Here is a 7119-nt window from a genome sequence, read left to right as displayed (position 1 = left end):
ACATACAGGCATACCAACAGTCTAATGAGTTGATTGCAAAAACTAAGAAAAATATATGTATACATATTCAACACAATTTATGAATTAAAAACATAAATTATTTGTATACATATATACATTTATGTAAATATATATAATTAAAATTTATATAATCATATATGTAATTATTTATATGCATATAATCATTAATATATACATATATATGTGATTTATTCAGTTTTTTAAATGCTTATTTTCACAAGGGTTGCGGGGGGTGCTGGAGTCTATCCCAGCTAACTATAGCCACCAGAATAGGCAGCCAGCCAATCCCAGGGCGCAAGGAGACATACAAGTGTTCACACCATGTTTTTTGGTATGTGAGGACCCAGAGAAAAACCACACAAGCCTCGAGAAAACATGCAAACTCCACACAGTGAGGATTGACCCAGGATCGAACTCTCAACTCTGGGACTGTGAGGCTGATGTGTTCACCACTCAGTCACCGAGTCAATAGTGTATACACTAAATTTATATTTGAGCAAAGTAAGACATTTTGCGATGTTAGTGTGTTTTATTGAGGTTAATGAAAGTGCACCTAACTTTATGGTTAGTTAAAGCATCATATTTTTGTTGTATTTTTGACAATATTTTAATGTGCTTTGTTTTTTTTATGTTTTATTTGCGCCTTACTTGTGAAAGCAATCTCCATGTTATCAATCTTGACTCAACAAAGCCTAGTGGACTCCACCCACGTGATTGACACGTTATAAGTAGTAAGGGTGTTATAATTACATGCTGCCATAATTGCATGTGCTGTAGCGCAATAATCTGGCGGAGATACAAGAATGAGCACCTGGGATCAGAATGTTGGTGGCGCAATTTAAGGCAAGTGGGGCAAGTTTGTGACCATCCAGGGCCTCCTCTGAGAATCTTCCTTCTGTTTTCTCTCCTACAAGACTTAAATACACGAACCGCATTGTTCATTTGAGGAACAGAATTGAAGGGCCCATGTTGCAAGCAGTCATGGAAGAAGGGAAGTGGTTAGATTTCTTTCTGTAACCTGCTCATAAATCAGAATCGGGGCATGCAAATGTTTTCAAATGTGGGGTTCACAAAGAGAGAGCATTGATACAGTTGGTGCAATGATAATGAAGATGATCCTGTAATGTATTTTATCCACTATAAATCTAGGGAACTGAAAAGTTCTGATACAATTCGACAGGCTTCCACTTATTGAAAACAAGACCTTCATGTTGTGGCCTGTGTGTATGCTGAAGACTGACTGACAATTCAATGCCTCCACGGGCCTCATTAGATTCCCACTGCCCCTGGGTGTGTACGTGTATAACTGTTATCGGTGAAAAGAAACCTATAGTTGACTGCATCACTAAAAATTGCATTGAGGGTCATAGTTTGCTTGTTTGCATAAAAACATGTTTGCACTTGCATTCACCACTTCATCTGTGACAATTTGCCCCCAGGCCAGAATACAGTATCATTGTTTTTTTTATCATCTATTTGCTATGAATGAGAAAATATATTCTATTTAATAACACACAGTGGTTATTTTCCCAGATTATATTTTAGGCCAACATGATGTATTTAACAAACTAAATTGTTTTCCCCTCAAAGAAGCCCAAAGAGAAATATTCAAGAGAAGATAAAGGTTATATATGGACAAGCATACCCCAGCAGGTGAAATTGTAATTTTTCACATCTTATAAAAAATTCATAATGTAAATCAAATATTAAAAAAAAACAATTAGATGCATATGAATTATTAAAGCATGCATAGACATACAGTATCACAGTCAGTTGCGTGCTATATTTCAGGTAAGGTAGACATGAAGGCAGAATCCTGTTGTTCACAGTACAATGTAGCAGCACTGTGAAACCTAGCACACTTGTGACAAATACACAAATCTTGCCTGAGATGTTTTATTGCAGTAGAATGCGGTTGTTGGAATGAAAATAGAAACTAAAGCGCATTAAAGTTTTGACAGACAGAAGAAAAGAAATGTGTTACAACAAGTCAGTTTAGGTGTTCATAACATGGCTACATCATTTTGTAACATGAAAACACAATCATTTGAAATCTGTTCAATTGGGAGCTCTTTGACACACCTCATTCTAAATGGAATGTCCTCAGATGATTTCAGAAGGAGAGGTAGTTGGTGAGAATTTGACATGTTGCTTTACAAGATACATTCGTCAAGTAAAGGTTGGGTATGCATATTAATAATATTTAGTATGTACATTTTTACCAATGGCGGACAAATGACACAAACTCTACTGTTAATCTGCTGTACTTTCACTCTTTCTCACACACATTATCCTCCTGTGAATATATTGGCCTTTTGCGGTAATATACATGCACATAATTGCATATATGTGAGGTAGGACTAAAGAAATAAGTTTAATTGAACTACAGTAATACAACTGGTTTTCAGAATATGAAGAAAATATGCCTGTGAGCTATTGCCTCTCTGTATTCTGTCTGTACTTACTTGCTTATGGCTCCTGTGTGCAGGGGCTGTGCTGTCTCTATGTGTTGAGTCGCCAATTTTTGTAAGCCTGTATGTTAACACTTAGTTGACAATGAATTATTATAATTGTTACGGACTGCGGGCGAGCAAGCGTGAGAATGAGGATGGACCCAATTGCAGCGAAACAGGGAGGACAGGCAGGGTGGTGGTGGTAACGCAAACATTTTAATTAACGAGAGCAAAAAAAACAAAGTTTAAACAAAGGGTGGGGATCCAAAATTACAAAAGTAAACCAAAAGCTAGAAGGAACAGGTGGGTGACACATGAGGCAGCGGGTTGGTAGAGACACATTGGGAAGGACACAACAGGTGAAAACAATGGACAAATATGATGATAAGTTACACAAAGGGAAAAAGCAAACCAAAAATAGAAGATAAACCCCTCAAAAATCAAATTTAACAATTATTGGTCGTATTTATGCAGCCTCCAGTACAAAATGATCTGAAAATAATATGCAATAAAAAGGATTAACATAACTTTCTTCTGTTCCACCTGATTCTGGACTGAAATTGATTTTAACGTAGAGATGAAGAAGGGTCAGGAGACATTTGAACAAGCGCAATCTTCGCTCGAGGGCAGACCAACTGGTGGCCAGAAAATGTATTCACAGGATGTTGTCTTTACAGCTGCCACCCTTTGAAGTTGCTCCCTCTGCTCTGGCTAGTCATACATGACTAGTTCATTCTTCCTTCAAACTTTAACCAGTGTGAAAAGGCCGCAAATACTGATGTGTGTTCCACTAGGTATTTGTGGTGCTGTGCGCGTACTGTCATGTTGGCGGGGGGAAAAAATCAGCACATCGAGCAGATGAAAAGAGGGGGTCTAGATGATGCGAGCCAATCCTCACTTCCTCTGAGAATTCAAGGTCATCCTTCATGTTTTGCCAATCATTGGCCAGTCACGTTCCAATCAAAGTGGTGCTTTAATTCAGCAGTAATTTCCATCTCATCATGTTTTCACCTCCGACTTTCCAAAGGATTTTTTTTTCTGATCTGCATCCATGTCTTACCAGGTCAAAGCCAGTGGGGAATGCACTCTAATGATGCCAATTTATTGTATGTGGAGCACACGTTGTAGAATACAACTGTATGAACCAAATATATTGCTTTATGTGAAATAGTTTTCGCTTCATTTTCTTTTCATGGTGCTTTAGTCAAGTTTGACTTCCATAACTAAATAAATACCACTGGAGCTAATTTATGTTTAGAAGGAACATAATGATGCTTTAAAATGGTTTTCTGGAACAACAGGGAGTAGTATTATCTCTCAGCAAATCACCGATGGAAATATTTAATTGGTTAAAGTATGGAATTTTAACCTCTGGTTTAACAAAAGGACTAAAGGAAAATAGTTATTTTAACATTGAAAGTGTACGCATTCGGATGTCTGACATGTATTTTCTGAAGGGTTTTCCCATAGTTAAATTATTACATTTCCTGCTATTTAAAAAGATACCCATATGTTTGTTGACATAATTATTGTAACTAAATTCTATTTGCACTGACAATAAATTGTTGCACTCAACTCAACTGCACTTCTGTCTTGAGCCTGAAGCCAAGGAAGATCTGCTTTTTCTCGTCACAAGCCTCAGCAAGATAAGTATAATATACTAGAAAATGATGGATGGGGTACTGCATGTAATTTTGTTTCCAATGAAAAAGAACAAGATCATCATAAAAAAACATTCTGATGTTTTACAGATATTAAAATGAAATGTTCGCATTGGCCCTTGTTATATCATTTAGGTGTGCAAATGCATTAATGATGCTAGAATTGTGTGTGAAATGTAGTCTGGACACTGTGTGTTATAACCTCGAGCTTGTTTGATAACTGGTATACTTTTCATTTTGAAGTCATTTTGCCCTTCAAGTTTAGAATTCCATTGGTACTGATCCAGTTAATACTGACAAGGCAAGTTTAGTGATGTGGGTGTAACACAACTTTTTATAATTGCCCTTACTATTGAGGAGAGTCAGCAGCTCCTGTGCCCCGGTATGCAAGACGAGAACGCCTTTCTTCCTCAACTTTGTCAACAGCATTGAAAATGACCATTCATGCAATTATTATGCCTTTTACTAAGAAATATATAACTTTTTACCCAGCACAAAAGTTGAATTTTCTATTGAAATTCCATTGCATCGATATGTGCCATACATAGATGCTGCATAGTTGCTTACTTCTTTAGTCATCGCACTACATCTATCTGGGAGTGGCATATCCCATCATGGATTTTGAAGAAAATATATACATAATAGTATATATTTTTCTAACCCGTCTATAGGACACTGGTATGGGAGTAAATAATATTTAAGATTGTGTGAGTATATGATTAGATGACAGTTTTTACAGCCTGTAGGGTGTAACAGAATCGCTAAACAGTAAAGATTGGGAGTGGGGGGTAAAATACTTAGTTGCAAAGTCACACTCATGCTTTTCTCCTTCTTTCTGGTGTTGTATTGCATTCACAGGATACCTTTTCCAGATGGGTTCTGATTTAATGACAAGGGAGCTTTTTCCCTCTGTTCGTTGGTCAGTGGAAAACTTAAGATATGAATCAGTTGGAGTTCCTAACAATTTGATACTAGATGTAAGTCCGAAATTTATGAATGACCACAGTTTTATTGAATTTGAGCTAACATGTTTCTAAAGGCTATGGCAGAGTATGCATTATTTCCTGAATAAAATATAGTTGTGATCCTACATATGCAGAAGCTACTTTGTATTTTTTTTCAAGATTATAACATTTTAAGGGTAACAGTAGTAGTAGTAGTAGTTTCCAGATAGGGTTCAGTGCGACTCTTGTCTGGAATACATATTCACGTTTTTCACTCTATTGTAAAGGATGCTTTAAAGGAGTATTATTTTCTGACAACTTCAAAGCTGACTAAGAGCACTCTCCTTTAGGTGAGCTGGCTTGAAAATGTAAGTACATTTTCAAGATGGGAGAGAAGGGCCCTCATTAGATTGTTGCCTGTATACAAGAGTGTTTATCTTTGTATATAGTCTTGCTTCATACATTATCCCCCCCCCCCCCCCCTAGTTTTGAATACAAGAAAATAATTTGTGAATAATTTTCTGCTCTCTATTTAGAAACCTTTTTTTGCAGTTTGAGTGGAAAAAGATTTCAGCCAACAATATAAACAGTTCTCTGTGGACACATGTACGACTATTAAAGCATCATAATTGGCCGCACAGTGTTGGTAAGACTCTCTCCAGACGCTGTTTTATTTTTTTTTGCCATGCAGGTTTTTTTGAATTCAGTTATTCTTTTTCAAGGTCACAGTTTTTAACTGTCTGTGTTTTCTCAGCTGAGGATGCATGGTTTTGCATCCTCGGAAGACTGGAAATTCTTTCCCGTGATGTAAACTAAACTGAAGTGAGAGCCTGTTGACTTCATTGAGCAGCCCTGCCAGATTTTTATAAGCATTGTGCAAATGAAATGGTTTGCATTACGTGTGAGCTATACGTTCCACAGAGGCATGCACGGCTGCAGACAGCTGGAAGTAACTTGAGGCCCCCTCGGTCACTTATCAGCGCTGCCATCCCTGCCATTTCCCATAGTCTTCTTCAAGCTAGAAGAATCCAGACATTGTTTGCAGCTCTGTGGGCCCTGTGTTAACTCTGCCTTGCTGATTGGTGCCCATATTAATAGAGATTGTAGATATGTCCTCGTGCATATAACCATGCCTGATGGGTTTGTGTGTGTGTGTGCGTTTAAAGTGGAGGCAGTCTCGGTGGGCGCCTGCACCTGCACGGTATGTCAGCAGAAGGATCTGGATTGACACCCAACTAGCGTGGTGGCTTTCACACCACTGGCTTCCAAGACAACAATGACCATGCAGCATTGAGGCTTTTGGCTTTGGCACCTGGTCTGTGTGGCCGCAGGATTATCCACTGACTGAGCTGTCTACATTCAAGCTTATTGGACTTCCTAGCGTCCGCTTGTTTTCCGCCTCTCAAGTTTCCAGGATGCTTTTTGGCTGTCTGTTTTACACATAGAGACAGGATCCCCCATGGGGGTTGTTAAGAGGGGGTTACAGGAGGAGGAGCAACAGGGTCAGGGAGAAACTGTCTGTCTATTTCCTTTCTCTGGCCTTGGGAAACTTTGTACCGCAAGTCTTTAGCATATTTTTAGATTGCATTCTGCTTTACTCCGTGAAGCCACAGTTATTCTAAGTTCAGTGAGACTTTTGCTTTTCACACGAATTACATATTATTAGGTGTCCCTTCTTCAACCTTTCAGAACTTTACAGACTCTCGGAATAAATGTTCGGTATACATTGCAAGGAAGCCATTTTTCTATGAAGTCTTGCAAAAACTCTACAACAGAACTGCTGCACCAACCACCTAAGTTTTTATACAGTTATTCATTTATTTTTTACACAGTATGTCTGCCATGTTGGTGGAGTCAGTCATTGGAAATTGTCAGATTTCTATGGAAAATTGCCTTTTTCCCTTTTGATTTTTGACCATACTTTAATGATCATGTTGCCAGTTATTTAGCAATGCAAATGCAATACGCAAACATTTGTTTATGTGAATCAGGCAAACAAATATTAACCAAACAAAGAAAAAGGGTGAAAAAACATTATTT

This window comes from Stigmatopora nigra, chromosome 22, assembly GCF_051989575.1.
Source record: "Stigmatopora nigra isolate UIUO_SnigA chromosome 22, RoL_Snig_1.1, whole genome shotgun sequence".
NCBI classification, from domain to species: domain Eukaryota; kingdom Metazoa; phylum Chordata; class Actinopteri; order Syngnathiformes; family Syngnathidae; genus Stigmatopora; species Stigmatopora nigra.
Note: the sequence above shows the minus strand (reverse complement) of the source record.